Source organism: Canis aureus, chromosome 1 (genome assembly GCF_053574225.1).
Source record: "Canis aureus isolate CA01 chromosome 1, VMU_Caureus_v.1.0, whole genome shotgun sequence".
In the NCBI taxonomy this organism is placed as follows: Eukaryota; Metazoa; Chordata; class Mammalia; order Carnivora; family Canidae; genus Canis; species Canis aureus.
The window spans coordinates 76480454-76505724 of record NC_135611.1 but is presented as its reverse complement, the minus strand read 5'-3'; the positions used below and the strand labels follow the sequence as shown (position 1 = coordinate 76505724).

The window sequence follows — 25271 nt, the reverse complement described above, 5'->3', positions numbered from 1 at the left end:
CAGTCATAAGGAACCAATGTGTTTTAAAAACTGAAATTGTTCTGCTAAACACTAAGTCCTTTTCAGGTGATATTTAGAATCATCACTGGCCAGGACTTAAAGGATTCATTTCCAGAACCAAGAGTAATTATTTTTCATCCTAAATAATTCTGTGACTTTCAAATCTCCTCTATTTTTGAGAAGTCATTTTAGTGAAACTTTGCTTTCCTAGTTTTACTGCCTTTTCTTTCCTTGTAAAAATTTAGTTTGCTTATATTATGCTTCTCCAAAAAAGAATATACTGGCTAAATTTCACTTTGGAAAACTTCTGTGTTAAGGACTTAACCCTATATTACTCACACTTGGTCCCCCAGAACATAGCACCAGCCATGCCCAATCCCTACCACTAGAGGGAGAAGCACAGGTCCTTTCTAGCTATACTTTCTGCAATTTTTAAAATGGAAAAAAGATTTTACTTCTTCTTCAATTTTCCCATTGTACTGGGCATATTTCTATTATAGTTGTTACAAAGGCAAAATGCATTTTTATCACTTTTCTCAAAGAATAATTTAAGTTGCATTACCAGATCCATGGGGCACACTTTAGTCCAGGCCTTAGATGGTTGGCAGCTCCCTTAAGAGCTTTCTCTTTTTCTCCCACCTCTCTGGCCACACCTCCTCAGTCTCCTTTGATAGACTCCTCATCTGACTCTTGGGACTCCACAGGTTTTGTTCAGGATGGAGCTCTTGTCTTCGCCCATAATCACCTTACTCCTCCATTCTTCCATGCCTCAGGATACAGCATCTCCACCCACCTGGTTTTTTAAAAGCAGAAACCAGGGTGTCATTCTGAACTCCTTTCTTTCCCTTCCTGTCTCTGCATCCAACCAATCACCCAGTTCTATCAACTTACCACCTAAATGCATCTGAAATGCATCGATTTTCTCCCAGGACCTCCCCTGCCACCACCTAGGTCAAAATCATCAGCATCCCAGCCCTAATCCTCCCTCTGTCAGGCATCACATCACAGAAGTTTCCAACTTCAACTTTGAGCCCCCCAACTTTAGTTTACCTCAGTTACCAATTTCTAAGTATTTATTAATAAGTGTATAAACAGTTTCTAGTACCAGTTCCCGTGGGGGTGGCGGGGTAGGTACCTCACACCAACATCACCAGCAGGGTCTCAGAGAATCCAACTCAATTCTGACACACTCTCCCTGGAGACAGCAGCAGATTCCACACGTTAGCTCAGTTAAGAGCTCAGAGCCACAAGACTGTCCCACACGCCCGACTTCAGATACCAATCGCAAGCCCAAGCTGTGACCTGTGTTCTGACCAACTCTAAACCAAAGGTTTCCAGTACCTTCTCCTCTGGTACAATTAATATGCTAGAGCAGCTCACAGAACTCAAAAGAAACATGTCACTTACTAGATCACTGGCTTATAAAAAGATATTAACTCGGGAACAGGCAGGTGGAAGAGATGCATAAGGCAAGGTGTGGGGAAAGGGTGCAGAGCTTCCCACCCCCCTCCAGGCACGCCCCGTCCCCAGCAAGCCCCCTCCAGCCACACCCCCTCCGGGCACCTCCACCTGCTCTCCCAACCCAGTCCTTTGGGGATTTTAGGGAGCCTTCATTACACAGGCATGATGGATTAAACCACTGACAGCTGGTGACTGAACTCCATCTCCAGCCCTTCCTCTCTCACTTTGGTGCTTTCCAAAGATCACTCACTAACGTAAGGAAAGACACTTTACCATTCTCAACACTTACAACATTCCAATGGTTTGGGGAGCTGTGAGTCAGAAACAGGGACGGAGACCACATATATGTCTTATTATAAATCACAATAAAACAATGAGGGGTTTTTCTTTTGCTTTGACGATTGCTTTCTTCTCTATACCAGTGCTATCCAAGAGAAACAGAATGTGAGTCTCCGGCCATACCACCTTGAACACACCGGATCTCGTCTGATCTCAGAAGCTAAGCAGGGTCGTACCTGGTTAGTACTTGGATGGGAGAAATAGAATATGAGGCACGTGTGTGGTCTAAAGTGCTTTAGTAGCCACAGGTGAAATTAATTTTAATACGTTTTATTTAACTCACTATATCCAAAATACCATTTTATCTTGTAACCAATATGAAAATTATTAATGGAATACCTTAATTCTATTTTTGTTCTAAATCTTCAAAATCTGTTGTATATTTTGCATGTACAGCACTTCTCAATGTGGATGAGACAAATTTAAGTTTCAATTAGCCACTAGTGGCTAGTGGCCACAATATTGGAAACTAGACTGTAGCCTCCTTAGTGATTAAAGAAAAAAACTAAAGACCCAAAATACGAGCAAAGCCATTTTAGATTTTTAAGTCAGCATGATTGTTCATAAACTTTGCTTACGCCAAAAGTCCAATTTATGGTCTACTATGAATGCATTGCATACCTGCATAATTTGTGAATGAGTAGTAATCCAAAGGAAAACCATCCTGTCCTTAAGCTATCCATCAATGCTCCTACTCCCTGCATTTCTTAATGTTAAAATTCATGATCCCTGCCTATCTGCTAATCTAGAATTCTTTGAGCTTTTAGAAGATGTAAAAAAAAGCATATAACCTTATAAAAACCTTTCTTCTCCAGACAGCTTTCTTCCTAGCAAGGAGTGTTTCCTGGGCAGCTGTCCTAACTTGGGCTCCAATAAAATCTGAGACTCTAAAAGGTTTGTTCATTTTGTGTCTACACCAAAAACAAAGACCATATCCACTTCGTTCTCCATAGCAGCACCAGCACTTAACAAGTGCCTGAATATAGTAAGTAGGCAATCAACATTTATTAAATGAATGAATAAAATTTCCAAGCACTTCACAAGATTGCTTTCAGGGACGTGCATGCTAATGTGACATCTTCGCCTTTCACCAGAATCCTTCCCAGGAATTAACCGTATTTAATCTCTCCTCTGTATATTAAACTGCTGTCAAAGATACTGTTATCATCTCAGGATTTCTTGCATGGTGGGGGGGAATGTCTATTAAGCTTTTTGAAAACTTTTCTTTAACAATTGCTATAATTCATCATGATAGCAAGGGCTCTATAACCTTCCCTCTACCTGGAACTTTAAGAGAAGGATACCCAGGCACATCACAGGTATTAACCATTTTGCCACTGTGTTTTAGTCTTCCTTTTAATTATCTTGGTTTTTCTGCCTTTTTCCATCTTATTGTTTAAATATGTCCCTTCTTGTAAGCCATCTCAAGTCTCTTTTTAAAGAGTATTTAGGTGGGGTGCCTGGATGGTTCAGTGAGTTAAGCTACTGCCTCTGGCACAGGTCATGATCCCAGGGTCCTTGGATCAAGTCCCCACATCAAGCTCCCTGCTCAGCAAGGAGTCTGCTTCTCCATCTCCCTCTGCCCTTCCACCCCAATCCCCCACTCTTGCTCCTTCCTCTCTCTCTCTCCCTCTCTCTCAAATAAATAAATAAAAACCTCTCTTTAAAAAAAGTATTTAGGTAGGGGCACCTGGATGGCTCAGTCTGCTAAACATCTGACTCTTGATTTTGGCTCAGGTCATGATCTCAAGGTCCTAAGATCAACCTCCATGTCCAGCTCCACATCTGGCTCTGGGCTCAGAGCAGAGTCAGCTTGGGATTCTCTCTTTCCCTCTCCTAGCTTGTGCACTCTTGCTCTCTCTTCTTCTCTCTCTCTCTCTCCTAAGTAAATAAAATCTTTTTCAAAAGTGTTTAGGTGCAAATTTTTTAAGTAGACATGTATGAAAATTAAGTCATCTGCTAAGGTTTGGTTGATTTGCTCATCATGCATTCTCCCCTCTAATGGTGACAGCATCCCTTTCCTTTTGGAAACTAGTCACTTCCTTATAGGTTCATTAAGGTTACCTTGTCCAAGCTAGGTGAATTAGATATCTTGTCCTTAGAAGCCAACCCTTGAGCAGAGGAACAAGACTGACAGAAGAGGATGGACGTGTCCATTTTCTCGAAGCACTGCCCGAAATTTCCAGTGGTTCCTGCCCTCAAGTCCTTCTGGTTCCTCTCTGTTTCTCAGTCTGTTCTCCAGCTGCCTGTGGGTGCCATGGGCTTCCAGCCACCTCTCCATATTTCCTCTGACTTGAGTTCACAAAAAAACTCCAGTTCAAATATGTGACCTGCAGTGTGAAACCTGGAAGATGGAGCCCTGGAGCCGGTAAGGGGTTGAGGGAGGGGTTGCTCAGGCAGAGGCTGCTTACCAGTGCTCTTAGAAGCATTTTTTTTTTTTTTCCAGGACTAGACAGCTTCACATGTGACTTCTACCAAACATTGATTTTTGTTTTGTTTTGTTTTGTTTTGTTTTTAATTTATTTTTTATTGGTGTTCAATTTACTAACATACAGAATAACACCCAGTGCCCGTCACCCATTCACTCCCACCCCCCGCCCTCCTCCCCTTCCAACACCCCTAGTTCGTTTCCCAGAGTTAGCAGTCTTTACGTTCTGTCTCCTTTTCTGATATTTCCCACACATTTCTTCCCCCTTCCCTTATTTTCCCTTTCACTATTATTTATATTCCCCAAATGAATGAGAACATATAATGTTTGTCCTTCTCTGATTGACTTACTTCACTCAGCATAATACCCTCCAGTTCCATCCACGTTGAAGCAAATGGTGGGTATTTGTCATTTCTAATAGCTGAGTAATATTCCATTGTATACATAGACCACATCTTCTTTATCCATTCATCTTTCGTTGGACACCGAGGCTCCTTCCACAGCTTGGCTATCGTGGCCATTGCTGCTATAAACATCGGGGTGCAGGTGTCCCGGCGTTTCACTGCATTTGTATCTTTGGGGTAAATCCCCAACAGTGCAATTGCTGGGTCGTAGGGCAGGTATATTTTTAACTGTTTGAGGAACCTCCACACAGTTTTCCAGAGTGGCTGCACCAGTTCACATTCCCACCAACAGTGTATGAGGGTTGCCTTTTCTCCGCATCCTCTCCAGTCTCTTCAATAAATGGTGCTGGGAAAATTGGACATCCACATGCAGAAGAATGAAACTAGACCACTCTCTTTCACCATACACAAAGATAAACTCAAAATGGATGAAAGATCTAAATGTGAGACAAGATTCCATCAAAATCCTAGAGAAGAACACAGGCAACACCTTTTTTGAACTCGGCCATAGTAACTTCTTGCAAGATACATCCACGAAGGCAAAAGAAACAAAAGCAAAAATGAACTATTGGGACTTCATCAAGATAAGAAGCTTTTGCACAGCAAAGGATACAGTCAACAAAACTCAAAGACAACCTACAGAATGGGAGAAGATATTTGCAAATGACATATCAGATAAAGGGCTAGTTTCCAAGATCTATAAAGAACTTCTTAAACTCAACACCAAAGAAACAAACAATCCAATCATGAAATGGGCAAAAGACATGAACAGAAATCTCACAGAGGAAGACATAGACATGGCCAACATGCACATGAGAAAATGCTCTGCATCACTTGCCATCAGGGAAATACAAATCAAAACCACAATGAGATACCACCTCACACCAGTGAGAATGGGGCAAATTAACAAGGCAGGAAACAACAAATGTTGGAGAGGATGCGGAGAAAAGGCAACCCTCATACACTGTTAGAAGCATTTTGATAGGTCAGTAACTGGTGCAGCCCTAGAGCTGGGAGCCAGCCAGCTATCAGGCCTGAATATGTGCTCAAAGATAGATCCAAAGGAAACCCTTTAGACTTTAGCAGCAGGTGCCTCGGGAAGAGGAGACTCATTGTGTGCTCTATACCCGTTGAGCAACGGTTCATACCCACTGAATTTTTTACAACGATCATATTCTACTTTGTGTGATCTTTCTTTTTTAACCTAGCAAAAATGGCAAAGATTTACTGCTCTCCATGAGCTTCCAGAAGACCATCCCAGGATCCCAGTGAATTACTAACCAGGCATTGTGTATAAAATACGAGATCTACACTTTCATTGCTCCAGACCATAGTGAGAGAGTACTTCAAGTACCTACCTCCATTTTGGCCTCAAGTCTGTACTTTCTAATTAAGTTTTTCTGTCCAGCTTATCTCTTAACTCAGGCAAATGACCCCAGGACAAAGCATCCCCTGATGGGAACTGAACTACACCACCACCACCCCCCACCACCCACCCCCAGCAAGCAACAGGGACTGCCCTGACGCCAGCAAATCCCACCTGACTGAGCCCAACACAATGATGCACCTGACCACCTGCACGTACCACCCACTTCTGTCCCACAGCCTGATTAGGTAGACCTACCAGAATTTTCAGCACTTCAGAGACAGGCTTTGAGACATATACTCCTTTCTTGTTTCACCCACCTGCCTTGTTTATTTCTTTAGGTCTCAGTTGCATTACTGGACCTCCATGACCAGGTAATAAAACTTTTTTATCCTGTTAATCTGTCTCGTGTAAGTTTAATTCTTAGTGCAGCTGGAAGGCCCTGAGGGTAGAGAAGAATTTCTTCCTTCTCTTCAAGAGTAAAGAAGGAGGGCTCCTTGGGTCCCACAGAGGGCTCCTCCTTCAGGTGACCTCCAGCAATGGATTCCCTTAAGATGTTCAAACTTGACAAGGGTCAGAGTGCCCTGGGGGGCTTATTAAAACATAGATTGCTGGGCCCTGCCCTCAGACCTGCTGCTTCCACTAGTGTGGGGTCTGAGATTCCCAAGCCTGGCAAGCTGCAGGTGAGGCTGCTGCTGCTCTGGAGGTAGACCCCCAACTTCCTGATGCTGTAACTGAGCTTCCACCAGTGGCCAGGGCCAGCGGTGCAGCCAGCTGTCCCTGTTGTCTCCAGCCATACAGGCATTCCAGGGAGCCCAGCGGTAACTCGAGCATTGCCCAACTTTGTGGATGTTCTACGTTACCCTTGTCCTCCCTCTGTCATAGGAGTAGGGGAGAAAGGTGCCAGGTGACAATTTTCAAGTGTTATTTTCAACATCTTGCCACTTGGCTTAAGTTAGAGGAACTCAATGCTTACTCAGTGGCCCCAAACTTTCCTTCCTCTTTATTTATTTATTATTAATACTATTGTAAAAGGGGCACAAGGTGCAAGAGTGCCTGGCCCCAGGGATCCCAAAAAGACCAGGTCTGGTCACACACCACTGACGAATTCCAAAGGCCAGGAGACTGCTGGTGGTGACAAAAGAAAGGAGCTTATTTCAGGGAGGCTAATATCGGGAAGGCAGTGGACTGATGTTTCAAAGGCTGTCTCCGAAGTGCTAAAAATCCTGGTAGGTCTATCTAACCAGAATGTGGGACAGAGGTGGGTGGTATGTGCAGGTGGGCAGTGAAGGTCAGGTGCATCACTGTCTTGGGGTCAATCAGGCGGGATCTTGCTGGCGTCAAGGCAGTCCCTGCTGCTTGAGCGGGTAGTTCAGTTCTCATCAGGGGATGCTTTGCACACAGGGTCATTTGCCTGAGTTAAGAGATAAGCTGAACAGAAGAACTTAATTTGAAAGTACAGACTTGAGGTCAAAATGGAAGTAGTTGAAGTCCTCTTTCAGAATGATTTCAGAAGGGACTTTCTGAAGAAACAGCTCCTACCGCCCAGGCTTCATCCATGCCTAAAAGTCAATGGCCAGATCTCTGCTTCTTGGGCATGTCCACCTCCTCAGAGACAGCCAGCCAGTGGGCGTGGCCACCTCAATGAGAAGGGAGAGGGTTGAGCTGCTGAAAGGAAGATGAGAAGTGAAATGATAAGTGAGGTACCCTCTTGGCTGCTCTAACTCTAAACCTCAATGGAAATGAAAGTGAAACGAGGGAGAAAGCTAAAAAGCTACACTGCTTAAAACCAGTGTCTTGGGAGATTTCAAGCAAGTTGCACTTTGCTTTCAAAATTTTCCTCTAGAGGCAGTATGAAGGAGCTCTCTCTCTCAGGAGATGAGTTCAGGAGTCTGCCACTTACTGGCTGTGTGATCTCAGGAAGTTACTTAACTTCTCTGTGCATAGGTTGTTTGGTGTCTGAAATGGGGCAATAATAGTACAAGTAAGATGCCCAGCATGTAACGTTAGCTGTTATTATATCAAGACTTCTGTTACTGAATTAAAGGAATCAAGACTTCACAGCAAACCACTGAAAGACAGGGGCAGCCTGGGAACAAGAATAACGCATTTCAATTCACCTTGTGTTTATGTCTGGGGTTTCTTAAACTAGAACCACATTAAAACCCTGAAGAGATCTACTTTTGTCATTTGGAGCCTCTCAGGGGGCCTGGCAACATCCCAGGTCCTCCCATGTTGTGGTTGTGAACTTTGTAGGGAGTGACCTGTGGCCTGCTGATCCCCTCACTGGCAGCACTGTCTCTGGCAGGTGAAGGAGATGCAAGTGGGGAAACTACAGGATGGCTACAGGTCAGCCTCATTCTATACAAATTGCAGACCTCTCTCCCAAGGAGGAGTGAGGTGGTCCCATTCATAAAGCAAGACAAGTGGCCCAGGACGGAAAGCCTGAGGGCCAAAAGAAACCAACAAGAAAGGGAGCAGTCTTGGAAAAAACACTAAATAAACATGGTAACAGAAACTGTTATATATACACCCATAAATGAAGATGACAGTTCTCAGGATCCTTTGAGATGGATGTCCCTATGCATCTAAATTTTGACCAATGGGATGTAAGCAGAAGTGAACTTATACTCTTCTCTCTTCTTCCCTGCTGCCTGGAATGCAGACATGATGGCTGGAGCCCCAAGCAGCATATTGGACCATGAGGTAATCTTAAGTCTGGAAGCCTCTGCTAACAGAGACATGAGCCTGAGTCCCTGAGAATTGTGTGAAACTGCCATCTTGTCCTAAACTGCCTACTTCCAGGTTTCTTTTATATGAGAGAGAAATAAAATGGCAATTTATTCAATCCACTGTTATTTTTTGCTTTTCTGGTACAGGGAGACCAATGTAATCACAACTATACAGAAATTTGATACAAGTAAGTTATCTAACAAAGATTTTTTTAAAGATTTTTATTTGTTTATTCGAGAGAAAGAGCAGGAAGGCAAGCAAGCAAGACCCGGGGGAGGGGGAAAGGGTGGAAGTAGACTCCACGCCCAGCAGGGAACCCAACACAGGGCTTGCTCCCAGGACCTTGGAATCATGACCTGAGCCAAAGGCGGAAACATAACTGACTGACCCACCCAGGCACCCCAGTTAAGATTTTTTTAAGTTTATGTGTAACAACATAAACAAGGAACCTAGATATTGATGCTGGTTCTGTAGAAAGGGATAGTGAATATCCCAAATGGCAAATAAGGGATAAAGAAAGAACTTTCATAATAATAAAAGAATAATCTCATTAGGAAGATTTTTTTAATCTTAAATTTGTATGTACTTCACAGCTTACTATAAAATAAAACAAAAACTGACAGACTACCAAGAGAGATAAACAAATCCACAAAGTTGGAGATCTTAACAATTTCTCTTAGCAACTGATAGAACAAGGAAGCAAACAAGCAAACAAAAGAAAGGCAAGAATAGAAAGTTTAAACAATCCAGTTCCCTCTTGGGTATATTCCAAAGAAATGAGACCTTACATGCTCCCAAAGACATATTCAATAATATTCACAGCAGCTTTAATTAAAACAGACCCGAAACTGGAAATCTACATGGTTCTCAGTAACAGAATAAATCAATGACTTGTGTTATGTTAATTAATAGAATATTACATAACAAGGAAAAGACAATACAGTTCATTCACCGATCATACAGATGTGATGTTGAATGAGAGAAATCAGTTACAGAGTGCATATTCTATGATTCTGGGTACATGAGGTTCAAAAATAGGCAAAAATTCTGACACAGGTCAGAATGGCATTTAACCCTTGAGGCTTATGAGTTAGAAGCAGAGCAGAAGGGAATCTCTTCGGATGCTGAAATGTTCCATATCTTTATCTGGGAAGTGATTATATGGATGTACATATGTGTAAAAATTCATCGTAGTTATCTGTACACTATAAGCTATGCCTCAATAAATTAAAAAATGGAAGAGGCATTATTTGGAAGTTACATGCAAATTCATTAATCCATACACCCTCAAATCCCTCTACTTAACACTTAGGTGCAATAAAAATGTTAATTCTCTCTATGTGCCTTGACAGGGAAAGGCTTGAAATCCCTGCTCTGGGTAACAAGAAGCCAGTTAGGTTATTCCGGCAGAGCCTGAGGGTAGAGGACCACTACAGAGGATACTGGGAATCGACTGGGGAAGGAGGTATGCTGGTCAATTTCATGTGTCACCTAGATGGGGCCACAGGATGCCCAGATCGCTGCACAAACATTATGTCTGCGTGTGTCTGTCAGAGGTGTTTCCAGAAGTGATTAGCATTTGAATCAGTGGACTTGGTAAAAATAGATGGCCCTCCCCAAGTAGAGTGGGCATCAGCCAACCCATTAGGGTACAAACAAAAGAAACAGGCAGAGGAAGTTTGAATCCCCTCCCTCAGCCTGACTGCGCGAGCTGACATATCAGTCATCTCCTGCCACTGCCTGCTATGGAGGGATATTTAAGAACGAGCCATGTGAAAACTGCTATTGAATTGTCTGTAATGAAGGAATGGAGGATGGGGGCTTCAGCATCTCTGAGAGTCCCCTAGGTAAGAACTTGTCGGGAAAACCTCTCTCTCTCTCTCTCTCTCTCTCTCTCTCTCTCCCTCTCTCAGGCATAGCAATGGGGGATTTTGCTCTTTTGAGAAGCTGGTTTGGGTTTACCTTACAGTAAATGATTCTTTTCCCCACTTTGTCTTGGCTGCTACCCAGCTTGCAGCCACAGCAACTGGAGAGGACTCAGAAATGCACCTGTGCACCCCACCCCACCCTTTCCTGCTAGCTTCATCTTCTTTTTCTCCTTGTGCTTTCCTTCACCCCAATTTCATTTCATCTTCCTACACCTATCTTTGGAGGTTGCCACAACTCCTCTTTTAGGATACAGGTGGGGCATAAATAAATAAGAAAAGGGATGGATGAGGACAGGGGGAGGCAGTCCACTCAGATGGAGAAAGAGTGTGTAAAGTAAAGGCTGAATAGATATTACTCCGGGTGATCTACAATGCCAACAAACATATAAAAGGAAGCTTAACGTCACAAATACTTTGGGAAATGCAGATCCGAACCACAATGAGACACTGAAACATCACCTCATACCCATTTTGATGGCTTCTATCAAAAAAGGAAGGAAGGAAAGAAGGAAGGGAGGGAAGGAGGAAATAAGCGTTGGCAAGGATATGGAGAAAAAGGAACCCTCACCCATCACTGGTGGGAATGTAAACCAGCGCAGCCATTTTGGGGAACAGTTTGGAGGTTCCTCAGAAAATTAAAACTAGAACTACCATAGTATCCAGCAGTGCCGCTTCTGGGTGTATATCAAAGGAAATGAAGGGTGGATTTGGAAGAGATTTGCACACCCATGTCTATAGTGTCATTATCCACAAGAGCCAAGAGGTGGAAGCAACCCCAAGGTCCATCAACAGATGAATGGATAAACAAGTAGGATATATCCACGTACAGGAAGGTGGTTCTGTCACATGGTACTGCATGGATGAGACTTGAGGACATTATGCTAAGTGAAATAAATAAGCCAGTCACAAAGAGACAAATATTGTATGAATGCACTTATGTAAGGGATCTAAAGGGATCAAATTCACAGAGACGGGAAGCAGAATGGTGGCTACCCAGGGAGGTGGGCCGGGGTGGGGGCGGGGGGGTGTGTGTTGTTTGATGAGTACAGAGTTTCAGCTTCACAAGATAAAATGTTATGGAGATTGGCTGCAGAGCAATGTGAGTGGACCTAACGCTACTGAACTGTACACTTAGAGATGCTTAAAATGCTCAATTTTATGTTGTGTGCCTTCTTTTAATTAAGTGTAATTTTTTTTAAAGTAAAGACAAGAAAGACTAGCTTATCTTTTGACAAGTTTGCTCAGTGTGCTTCCTGGTGTCAAGTTGAAAGTAGCCAGGGCTTCATTTAGAATCTGTCCATCCCATCCCGGTCACTCAGGAGAGAGAGGAGGGATTTACAGCCAGCCAGTGAGGGTAAGAGGAAATTCAATCACCTGGCTTGGATGTCAATAAACATTCAGGATTTGCATGATAATTCTTCTTAGGTTTCTTTTTTTCCTAAGTTAAGATTGCCAAACAATTTTAACTGCTCTCCTTGAATACATAATCAGAACCACGTTTATGAGACAGGATTTTTTCCCCTTTCTACTCTCTCAACATCTACCCCCTTTGTTCCTATGTTCTTGTGACAATGTACCTCCCACACACAACCAAAGAAGCACAAATTTTAAATGAAGTGGTTTATATCGAGGATCTTGGTTATTTAACATGCCATGTCACCGAAGCGAGCTAATGGAGTAAGCAGAGGAGAATATAGGTTAGTGAGTCAATACTATTAGAGTTCATCTGAGGCCGAGCAGTGCTTTCAGATGATTCATGTTCCATTCATTTTCATTCTGTCACAGATGCTCTACTCTTCGTTCCGACCTAAAGGCCACGCTAGTGGCTGGTCCTCGTTCCATGGCTTTGTGCAGTTTTGTAGAAGGTTAAAACTTGATAAGTCTGGCTCAGATATCTGGTTTTAATGTCACGTGATAAAAGCTGGAAATCAACAGACAAAACCAGGAAAGAACTTCTAAAACAAACTGAATTTCCTGTAAATTAAAGAAGTGAAAAACTGTTTGCTCCACCTGACACACATCACTCCACACCCAAGTATAGAAACTGAGTTAAATTCAGATGGAAATCATACTTGTTCTGTGACCTTGGGAGTGTCTTCCACTTTCATCTAATTTCTTCCATCCATAAAATGATCATTAATAATATTTACTTTTTTTTAAGATTTTTTTTTAAGTAGGCTCTAACTTGGGGCCTAAACTCATGACCATGAGATCGAGACCTGAGCCGGGATCAACAGTCAGATACTTAACTGGCTGAGCCACCCAGGTACCCTAGTAATATATACTTCTGACTTAAGACATCCAAATCTGTTTAAAAGAGAGAGGATGGGGTGCCTGGGTGGTTCAGTGGTTGAGCATCTGCCTTTGGCTCAGGTGGTGATCCCGGGGTCCTGGGATTGAGTCCTGCATCGGGCTCCCCTCAGAGAGCCTGCTTCTCCCTCTGTCTGTGTCTCTGCCTCTCTCTGTGTCTCTCATGAATGAATAAATGTAAAATCTTTTAAATAAATAAATACATACATACATACATAAAGTAGAGAGGATGCACCAAGGTTACCAGAAGCACTGAAATTGCAATGTGCTAGACTGGCTGGCTGGTTATAGTCTCATTAACCCAGTCTGACAATCATGGCCCTAAGGAGTCCTCCCATCTTGTGCCCATGGTGAAGACAGCTTCCAGTCCATTAACATGGGACTGCAAATACCATCCACATACATAAGTGGTCTCCAAAGGTCTGTCAAGTGGTCTTTGATAGTTTGGTCATTTCAGAAGAAAATGTGATCAAATTATTTTGTTTACAGAGATTTCATAAACTTGGAATGTAATATTAAAGCACATTTTTGCAGGCATCCTATTACATGATTTTTTTTCAGGTTTGAAATCTTTTTATTTGAAGAGTCAAAATTATGTGTTCCAATAATTAAGATCATTTGAACAATAGCAGCAACAAAAAGAAATGGCACTGATTAAATTGCATTTTACAGCCTGCAGGACCCCTTGGACCAGCTTGGTTTTTACTTTAAATTTCACTGTCATCCCACCAGCTTCTTCCTTCACCAACATGCAGGCTCTTTTTCTTCCTTGCCAGCCAGCTGGCAGATGGGAGAGGCAGGCAAGGCTTGTTGTCAATAGTTCTCAGTTCTTTGATGTGAAAAGGTGTGGAGTAGTCATTTAAACTTAATCCAACGTCTTTGCATTTTACAAAGTGAAACAGCTGAAAGGGACTTGTGGAAGGTACAGTGCATGCAGGCACATTCTGATTCACTTGCTCACTTCTCCTGTTCAACGGTTTTAAAGGTAGTGGGTTTTTCTCTTGTGTTTCTGTCTCCTTCAATTTCTATTTGACGAATTTCTCAATCTCAGCCACATTGGGTTAGTCTGTGCACTGGCCACCGAGTGACCACCCTACTACATTCTTAATAGTTATAGATTTTTTTTAAGATTTTATTTATTTATTTATTTATTTATTTATTTGAGAGAGAGAGAGAGAATATGAGCAGGGAGAGGGATAGAGGGAGATGGAGAAGCAGACATGTAGCTGAGCAGGAGCTCATTGGGGCTTAATCCTAGCACCCTGAGGTCATGACCTGAGCCAAAGTCAGATGCTTAATGGACTAAGCCACCCAGGTGCCCCTTAACAGTTAATTTTTTAGAAAGTTGTACATACACTTCAAAGATCTTGTGATTAATCTTGGAGTATTTTCACCTCACTAGCATGTTCCTCTTAATAAGTAATATAGTAATAGAGACCATGGAAATATATAGCAATATAGTATAGTACTGTATACTACCATAACATAGAGTATGTACTACTATAAATAATAGAGTAAGATCTAATATGGTAGCTAAGAAAGGAATAGACTTAACAATCAAAGAATTTCCTTCTAAATTGGTATCAACTAATATATGCCACCAGTATTTCTATAGCATTTTGCAGTTTATAAATGCTTTCAGTTTCACTTCAGCAAACTGTGAAGGAACTAAGCTCCCAAAATTTAAGTGGTTGAGATAGCCCACGTTTGAGACAGCTCCAAGCCATTAATGGTAGCTCCATCAAAATTTGAAATACACCGCTAGAGAACAGAGAAACTAACTTTTTTTTTTTTTTTTTGAGAGGGAGGGAAGGAGAGAGAGTACGAGTGTGAAGGGGAGTGCAGAGGGAGAGAGAGAATCTTAAGCAGATCCTGGGATCATGACCTGAGCCAAAATCAAGAGTCGGCCCCTTAACCGACTGAGCCACCTAGGTGCCCCAAACCTAACATTCTTTTCACAGAGATGCATGATTTAGAGAATTTGGGTTTTTCTTTCAGATCACTTTGTACTGAGGATGAGGAACTAATTTCATTTGAACTGCCATCAAAATATGATTTTTTGTTTCATTATACTGTTTATGAATTAACTGAGGCATAATACTTTTCAAAAACAAGCATTATTTTATGATACCAAAAATGCAAACTGAGGATTCTTTTTATCATTTCAATTGACCCATTTAATAGTCCTCAAGTGAATTGTCTTACCCATTCCTTTGGGGCTAAAATTTCTCATTTTAATGCAGGGGAATACAGTGAGGGGAGGGAGGGAAGGCTATCAGGATACCTTAAAAGTAAAGGACAATTGTGCAAACAACTAATTGTGAAGTTTGGCTCTTTCCCCACAGTTGATGGTTCTTCATTCATTCAAGAATAAAATCAATGGCATGTTGTTGGGCATATTTTCACACCATATGCAGATGCTTGTAGAACATGAAGAACGACTTTCCAGGACTAAATGAAGCCAGACTGGAGTAGGAATCCTTCTCCATGGCAACATATGCATGACATACTGGTTGGATTACTATCTGAATGCAGTCACCAGCGAGCTCTGTCCATGATGTCTGTGCGATCCAACGCCATCTGACAGGCCCCCAGCACCTGCTGTCATCCTGACTCATCAGGAGTGAATCTCTATTCTCTAAATCCACAGAAGTCAATTCTAAGGAAATAAACTAATAAAGGTGTTGAACTTAACCTAGTACTGAAGCTTTTCATCAAAGTGTAGATAGATACCCTGCAAGAGATATCAGTGTAATCCCTCCCATCATTATGAAACCATTATCACTAATTTTTTTTTTAAGGAGGCTCCATGCTGGGCTCTAATGTGTGGCCTAAACTCACAACATCAAGATCAAGACCTGAGCTGAAATCAAGAGTTGGACACTTAACCAACTGAGCCATGCAGGTGCCCCAATTATCATTAATTTTTAAAGATTCAGCTTCATGTTTATTATTTAAAAATTTGTGACAAATATATTTTTAATTAACTGAAAATTTGGGAATTACACATTTCTTTAATACCCATTAGAGGCCCTACAGAGAGCAAAGATTCAGAATTATGACATAGAAGTTTATATACTACATTCACAAGAAACACTCATTTCCCCATGAGGTGGACAACTAAAATCATACAATGGCAAGTCATATTTTACCAATCCACAGAATTGAAATAAGTTTATGAATGGAATTTTCTCAAGACTCGGGCACCTGGGTGGCTCAGTGGTTGAGCATCTGCCTTTGGCTCAGGTTGGGATCCTGGGATCCTGGGATCTAGTCCCGCATCAGGCTCCCTGCAGGGAGCCTGCTTCTACCTCTGCCTGTGTCTCTGTCTCTCTCTCTGTGTCTCTCATGAATAAATAAATAAAATCTTTAAAAAAATAAAGAACTTTCTCAAGACTGTATTTTTTCTTCCATACATTTTCTTTCCCTTGACACATGCTAATCTTGTCTATAAATGAGCATCGCCAGTAAATGATTAAAATTATAAACTGATAACAAAATATTTACTAAATCTTTTAATTATGCAACTTTTTTGACATGCCTCAACATTTTTCTAGGGTATCTGGGTGGCTCAGTCGGTTGAGCATCTGCCTTCAGCTCATGTCATGATCCCGGGGTCCTGGGATAGAGTCCCAAGTTCCAAGTCCTTCTCCCTGCTCAGAGTAGGGTCTGCTTCTCCTTTTGCCCCCACCCCTGCTCATGCTTGCTCTCTCTCCATCTCTGAAATAAATTTAAAGATGTATTTTTTTAAAACATTTTTTCGGGGATCCCTGGGTGGCTTAGCGGTTGAGCGCCTGCCTTCTGCCCAAGGGCATGATCCTGGAATCCCAGGATCAAGTCCTGGGATCAAGTCCCGCATCGGGCTCCCTTCCTGGAGCCTGCTTCTCCTTCTCCCTCTGGCTGTGTCTCTTCCTCTGTGTGTGTGTGTGAGTGTGTGTGTGTGTGTGTGTGTGTCTCATGGATAAATAAATATAATCTTTATTAAAAAATAAATAAAAACATTTTTTCTACTGTTAAAGTGATTCCTACTTGATATGGCAGAAATAAATATCAAAATATTACAGCATATTACATAAAAATGCCCATGATTTCTAGTTTCATTCAAAAAAATAATTCAGAATATACATTAGATAAAAATCTTAAGTTTCACCAAGCCAAAAAGAAAATACTGTAAATAAAGTAATAAAAGACAAATAGGAAAATATATTACATTAGAGGCTTTTCCAACACAGTAAGAAAAAGAAACAAGCAAGAGAAAATGGAGGAAGGCCATGAATGGGTGTCATTCTGAAGAGGAGCTACGAACACCGTCTCTGGTGATTCCTGGTACAGGAAATTGTGCACAACACAGAGTAATGAACTAGGGCTCACTAGACTCTTTATGGCTTGTGGTAAATATCTGCTGAGCCCATTCAATACTTTTTCACCCTGGATCCCTGCCCACCAAGAAGCTTCTGATTAATAATTTGTTTTGTTAGTTTTCTGGAACCTGAGTAGGATGAGCTGAATTATAAATCATGAATGCATTAATTAGCTCTGGGACCTATACACAGTCTCATAGTAAAAGAAACTAACAGGTGAGGGAACTAGGGAGGTGTTCAAGTGTACATACTTGCAACTACCAGATAAATAAGTCCTGAAGATCTCATGCACAGCACAGAGATTACAGACAATACTGTATTATAAACTTCAAAGTTGCTAAGAGACTAGATCTTAATTGTTCCCACCACACAAAAGAGATGGTAATTATGTGACACAATAGAGGTGTTCCCTAAGGCCACTAGGAATCATATTGTAATCTATAAAGCCTACCGTAAACTTACACAATGTTATATGTCAATTGTAACACTTTTTAAATAAGATCTTATTTATTCATTTGACAGAGAACAATAGAGAGTACAAGCAGGGGTGGAGGAGATGGTGGAGCAGAAGGACAGGGAGAGGGAGAACCCTACTCCCCACTGAACAGGAAGCCCAATGCTGCTAGATCGCTGGACCCTGGGATCAGGATCTCAGCTGAAGGCAGACCCTTAACCAACTGAGCCACCCAGGTGCCCAAAACTAACACTTTGTAACAGAAATTTATAGCTAACAAAATACCTTCACATTTGTTGCCAATTGTGAGTTTGCATCAAAATCACTTCTCTGGGCCTAATCAATTCTGGAGACCAATATTAATCAATTTTATGGACTTAAAAACTCAGGAATCAAATCCTTTATTAGTAAAATGTTGATTCCTTGAGAAGTAAGAATGCTGTGGGAAATGCTCAGGATTTTGCCCAGGGACAGAGAAAAAGAAGCTAACAGAATGGACTTGAAGCAGTCAAGGTGAGAAATAATGAAATTGCTTGGTTCACAACATTCCCAGTTGGGCTTATCCAACAAACCAGTTCCACTAGGGGTCAGGCTTTACTCACAGTCTATGCCAGTCCCTGCCAGTGAGGTGTCAGAGGTGGGTTCCCTTCCCTCCCCGTCCCCCCTGCCCCCCACATCCTGCCCTTCCTTCCTTTCTTCATTCCTCCCTTCTTCCCTCCTGGTTGTTCATTCAGCATGTGAATTTTGAGCACTGGCTATACACCAGGCACAGTAGCAGATACTAAAGGTACAGGTAAGAGCTCCCACAGTCACAAAGACAAGAGTAGCAAAAGGACTTTAACAAAATAAATTGTAGAAACAAAATTACAAACCCTGTATTCTTGAACTCAACCTTGATTAGAAAAGGTAATTACAGCAGAAGTTAGCCACCTCATCAGCAGTTAATATTCAATTCTTAAAATAGTTCTCAAAGTGAGGTCCACAAAACCCTAGGGTCCCTTGGGAGCTTGACAGCTTCCCAAGATTTGAAGACTTTTCTAAATAAACAAATAAACACAATTTTCTAATGAGATCAATGGTGATATTTATTTTATATCCAAATCTGTTAACATTTGCATGATTTGCATCAGTGAACCAATATTTTCCAAATGATCAATGTTAGAAAATCATTGCATGAGTAAAAGATCCATTCAAAGTATAAGACAGGTGAAGGGATTTTTTTTTTTTTAGGTGAAGGGATTTTAATGTAAGAGAGTACAAAAGTTCATTTGTGTATGGGTTCAGATTCTACATCGCAACTAGGCTTTAAGAAACTACCATTTATCAAGTTTCAATACATCAAAGAATATAGTCAACTGTCTCTTAAAAGATTTGTAAAACAGCCCCACCTCCACCTCAACCGACATTTTTTTTTTATTTATTTATGCATTTGAGAGAGAGAGTGTCTGTGCATGAGCAGGAAGAGGGTCACAGTGAGAGGAGAGAATTCCCAAGCGGATTCCGGGATGAGCCAGAAGCCCCACGTGGGGCTCCATCCAGGACCTCGAGATCACAACCTGAGCCAAAATCAAGAGTCAGCCATTCAATCAACTGAGCCACCCAGGCGCCCCCCACCCCCCATTTCGAATGCACGTCCACATGAGACCATATTTTCTCCATAGATGTCAAACAAGAACAACTTATCAATTGAATGCAGAAGCAGGTATTCTATTGAACAGTCTGTTAAGCCAGACATGAAAGAGGTTTGCAAAAATGTAAAATAATGTCACTCTTCTCATTAATAATTTTAGTTTTAGAAAATACAGCTATCTTTTTTTTAAAATAGGTTATTTCGGGATCCCTGGGTGGCGCAGCGGTTTGGCGCCTGCATTTGGCCCAGGGCGCGATCCTGGAGACCCGGGATCGAGTCCCACATCGGGCTCCCGGTGCATGGAGCCTGCTTCTCCCTCTGCCTGTGTCTCTGCCTCTCTCTCTCTCTCTCTCTCTCTGTGACTATCATAAATAAATAAAAATTTTTAAAAAAATAAAATAAAATAAAATAAAATAAAATAAAATAAAATAGGTTATTTCTGTTAGCATTTAATGGAGGTTTTTTTTTTTTTTTTAAGATTTTATTTGTTTATTCATAAGAGACCCAGAGACACTGGCAGAAGGGAAGCCAGCTCCCCACTAGGAGACTGATGTGGGACCCCGGGATCATGACCTGAGCCCAAGGCAGATGCTCAACCACTGAGCCACCCAGGTGCCCCCATGTAATGGGTTTATTATTTCCATTTTTAAATGAATTAATAAGTATTTTTACATTTTTCAGTGGTAATTTTTAATACAGTTAATATGATGTCAGGCCTATATATAGAAGTTCTTTGCAGTCATCAATAAGTTCTAAGAGTAAGAGAGTTCTGAGATTCATACCTCAGCATCACAATCTTTTTTTTTAAGATTTTATTTTTATTTATATGACAGCGAGCATAAGTAGGTGGAGTAGCAGGCAGAGGGAGAGGGAGAAGGAGAAACAGACCCCCCACCAAATGGGGAGCCTGACCCGGGCTCCATCCCAGGACCCTGGGATCATGACCTGAAGGCAGATGCTTAATCACTTAACCTCTTAACCACTGAGCCACCCCGTGCCCCTCAGCACCACCATCTTAATGGAATGGTGGGAGGAAGCAGAGGTTTCTTTCTTCTCTCTGCCGATGGGCAATGGAATTCAGTTCTCTGTGGACAGTGAAGAAGGCTGTGGGCAGAGGGCAATCTGAGATTTGAGAAGACGCCAGGAAGTTTGAGACGGTTGCTTTGGAAACCCAGGAGGGTGCTGGAAATTCGGTGTCCTGAGGCTCGGTGCCCTGAGGCTCCTTAGGTTCCTCCTTTTGGACACTCTTTCTGAAGCCAGTGGCATGTGTGCAGGGCCTTTCTTGCCTGCAGAGCTGTCTCCAGATAACCCAGGGCTGCCAGCCCTCCTTGTTGTCACAGAGCCAGAGCCATGCTGAGATTCAGAGATTCAAGCAGAGGTGGGCAGGGCATGGGTCTTTTTGACTCTAGTCATCCTAGTGGGCACAAAGTGGTTGGTATCTATGGTCATTTTAATTTGCATTTCCTTCATGGCTAATGATGTTGAGCATATTTTCATGTATTTATTTTCCATTCGTATATCTTCTTTGGAGAAGGGTCAACTAAGAGCTTTTGTCCACTTTTTAATTGGGCAATTTGTCTTGTTATTATTGTTTCCTTTACATATTCTAAATATAAGTCCCTTATCAGATAGGTGACTTGCAAAAATTTTCCATCATTCTGTGGGTTGTCTTTTCACTTCCCTAATTGTGCCCTTTGCAGCATAAAGTATTTAATCGTGATGAAATCTAACTTGCCTTTTTTTTTTTTCTTTTACGTCTTGTGTTTTTGGTTTCAGAGTCAAGAAATCAATTGCCTATTCCAAGTTCACAAAGATTTATTCTTATGTTTCCTTCTAACAGCTTTAGGGTTTTAGCTCTTACATTTAAGTCTTTGATCCATTTTGAGTAAATTTTGTCTACGGTTTTTAGGTAGGGGTTAAGTTCATTTTTATTCATGCAGATATCCAGTTGTCCCAGCATCATTTGTTGAAAAGACCATTCTTTCCACATTGCGTTTTCCTGGCACCTTTGTTGAAAATAAATTTCCCATGACTGTATGGATTTATTCCCAGACCATCAGATTTAGTCCATTGATCTGTATGTGTATCCTTACACCAGTACCACATTGTTCTTTATGAGTACACAGGTATAGCATGTTTTGTAATTGGAAAGTGTGAATCTTCCAACTTCATTCTTTTTCAAGATTGTTTCTATATCCTTTGAATTTCCATAAGAATTTAAGATCAGTTTGCCAATTTCTGCAAAGAAGCCAGCTGAGATTTTGATGGAGATTGCACTGAATTTGTATATCAATTTGGGGAGTATTGCCATCTCAAAAACATTACATCTTCCAAACCATGAAAAGGAGATGTTTTTCCATTTATTTAAATTTTTAAGCTTTTAAATAACACTTTATAGTTTTCAGAGTACAAGTTCTATACTTATTTTATTAAATTGTCCCCTAATTATTCTGTTCTTTTTGATGCTGTTGTAAATTTTAATTTCATTTTCAGATTGTTTATTGCTAGTGTGTAGAAATACAATTGATTTTTATATGTTGATCTTATAGCCTTTAACTGCTGAATTCATTTATTAACTTTAATAGATTCATCATGCATGCTTAAGGATTTTCTACATTACAAACTCACATCATCTGGAATCACAGTTTTATTCATTCCTTTCCAATCTGAATGCCTCTGTTTTTCTTGTCTAACTACATTGGTTAGAACCTCTAGTAGAATGTTGAATGGAAGTGGTGAAAGCAGACACATCCTTGCTTATTCCTCATCCTAGAGGAAACAATCTACCACTAAGTAGGATATTAGCTGTGGTGCTCCACAGATGCCCTCTGTCAGGTTGAGGATTTTGTATCCCTAGATCATGGAGTATTTTGGCCATGAAGAGATGTTGAATTTTGTCAAATCCTTTTTACTGCATCTACTGAGGTAATAGAAATAATTTTGCCTTTGTGTAAACTTTGTTCTGGGCCTGTCATGTGATCCTTTTTAGTTATGAAGATGCGAAGCAAGTACACAGCCATTACCTCCAGAAGGGCATGTAACAGGCTACTCTGGAGATTAGCTATGATCCTGGGTTGGATCTGTGGAGCTCTCCCATGCATCTAGTTGGTTTTCATTTGTTTTTAAAGATTTTATTTATTTACTAGAGAGAGAACATGAGCTGAGGGTAAGGGGCAGAGGGAGAAGGAGAACCAGACTCCTTGCTGACCAGGGAGGCTGATGTGGGTCTAGACTGACCCCAGAATCACGACCTGAGCTGAAGGCAAACGCTTAACTGCTTAACCTACTGAGCCCCCCAGGCACCCCTCCCATGCATCTATTTGAATTCTCAAAATTTAATCAGTATCAAGCACTCTTCTGGAAGGGAAGAGGTACAAAGATATTGCCTCTTCTTAATGAGATATATCAGATTTGTAAGGCACCTTTTATGGGAATATCTGCCCTACCCAGCCATTCTAGTAGCTGATTTGCTTCCCAGGGAAAGAAGGTGGCTCAGTGGTTAAGAGCATCTGCCTTCGACTCAGGGCGCTATCGTAGGGTGATCCTAGAGTACCGGGATTGAGTCCCACATCGGGCTCCCTGCATGGAGCCTGCTTCTCCTGCTGCCTGTGTCTCTGCCCGCTCTGTCTCTGTGTCTCTCATGAATAAATAAATAAAATCTTTAAAAAAAAGAATAGAAAGTGTTCCCAACTACAACCCATTTATCCTGTGGAAGGGGTAGCTGCCTATAGAAGCTCTTCCACATCCACCATTTACTAGACAGTGTGGGTTGTCCTCAATATGGGGGTGATCTGGATTTGGGTCACCACGTAGCACATGCAGGAAGCTTCATCAAGGGTCTTTTCCGGTTCCCAGGGTACCATGTGGCTCAGCTATTAAAGCAGTTCCTGTAGTATACAGACGGGACCTAATACCAGATGGATGTTCAGCCTCAGGGTTGCCCATTAGTAACATGTGAGAAGCTCTGAGACTACCAGGACCACTCTTCAGAAGCCAAAAACAACAATAACAACAAAAAGGTGAAATTTAGCTCAAAGGGGCACCTCTGAGTTTTGTCCTGGAAGCAAGCACAGGAGGATTATTTCACTGACTAGAGAGCAGAAGTGCTGACTATCTTTCCTGCGCCATACACTCTCCATCTTTCTCTTCCCTGCTCTGTGCCTGGGAGATGGGCATGCATGGGCCAACTCAACAGACCCGGACTCTGCCTTCCAATTAGGTTTAGATGGTGAGGTTTGATCACTAGCAGAGGATCAGAAGACCAAAGAAGGGGAAGGGAGGTCATTTATTCTCCTGGTTTTCTCTTTTGGGTCAACAAGGGGGTATCTGTCTCTGTCTTGCTAAGGCTATTTTTCCTGTCGGTTACTGGAAACAGGACACTGCCCCTTGGTGCTTTAACGGACCCCACCTGCATCTCTGTAAACAGTCCCTTTGTTAAACCCTTTACAAACAACCCAACTTGAGTGTGCTGCTTCCTGCCACTGCCTGGACTAGTAAAGCAAATTTGAGGTCCTTGAACTTATCTTGGGAGGAAAATTTGGGGAGAAAAACTTGACTTTCTGCTATTCATTCTGATTTGAACTTTGAAAGAAATGTGAACTTATTTTATTGTCCATGCCAAAAAGCAGAGCACAAGTTACAGCATTTGCTTTCATCTATTCCCCACCTACCTGGCAGCATCTGGACAGCAATATTCATATTTGGAGTCCTGTGGGTGATAGATGTTCAAGATATGTTCATCAGCCATAACTGAATTGTAAGACCTTAGGCAGGTCACCTCCTCTCCAGGATTCAACTTTTTCAGACTGGTGCCTATCCAGGAACACCCACTCTGGCTAAGTAGGAATAAAACAAAGTTAGTATAGGGCTAATTGGAATACTCATTAGATAAGTGCTTTATGTCAGCTTTATTGTTTTTGAGGACACTGTAATATGAACTTGGTTAACAGAGGAGGTTGGACAGAATGTCAGCGAAGTGCTTTTAATCAAATATTTTAAATGACACATAATTACCACAGTGTTCTAGAGCAAATGGGCCTTCAAGGGGATTGAGTCCCCTTGAGTCCCCAAAGGGATAGTCCTACCCTTAAGTAATTTACCTGAGAACAGGAGCCAGATTAAAGAATAGAGCCGTGCAGCCCTGGTGGAGTAGTGGTTTAGCGCCGCCTGCAGCCCAGGGTGTGATCCTGGAGACCGGGGATCGAGTCCCACGTCCGGCTCCCTGCATGGAGCCTGCTTCTCCCTCTGCCTGTGCCTCTGCCTCTCTCTCTCTCTGTGTATCTCTCATGAATAAATAAATAAAATCTCTAAAAAAAAATAAATAAATAAGGAGCAGAGCCATACAGCCAGGACATGTGCCACTATGGTCCAATCTATATACGACACCAGAAGATGCCTGCCTCTTAAAATTGTAACAAAATGCCCGTTTATGATACTCTGTACAGCATGATCCCAATTTCATAGTGTTCATACCCACCTGTTTATACGGGAGGAGGGATCATTTTAAGAATGGATGTTTACACTTATGATGAAAACCCGAAGAAATGAATTTTTAAAAAGGGCGATGGATGTTTATTGCTGCATGGTGCGGGAGAGTGTGAGCTTATTCTTTCTATAATTAAAAAAACAAAAAAAAAAAACAAAGCTATTTGCATTTGGTGGAGGAGGACCTGGGCGAGGCTCCCCTGCAGGGGTATCGGAGAGAGGGGCTGGGGTCGGCTCGCTCCTGCCGGCCTGTAGCTCCACTTCCCCGCCACCGCGGGCGACCCAGTGGGGCACGGAGCCGGGGACCGGGCGGGGCGGGGCGGGGCGGGGCGGGGACGAGGGGCGGGGCGGGGGCGGAGTCGTCCAGCCCGCC

The 25271-nt window shown here is 42.0% G+C and overlaps 1 long non-coding RNA gene across 1 annotated transcript; it reads right to left on the bottom strand.

Moving 5' to 3' along the window:
• Positions 1-9273: 9273 nt before the first annotated feature.
• On the bottom strand, positions 9274-25155 carry LOC144318542 (uncharacterized). Its single transcript, XR_013384546.1, has 2 exons — positions 24085-25155; positions 9274-12580 (listed from the first exon to the last, which is right to left on the bottom strand). It is a non-coding gene; the product is annotated as an uncharacterized LOC144318542 (long non-coding RNA).
• Between the last annotated feature and the right edge of the window lie 116 nt (positions 25156-25271).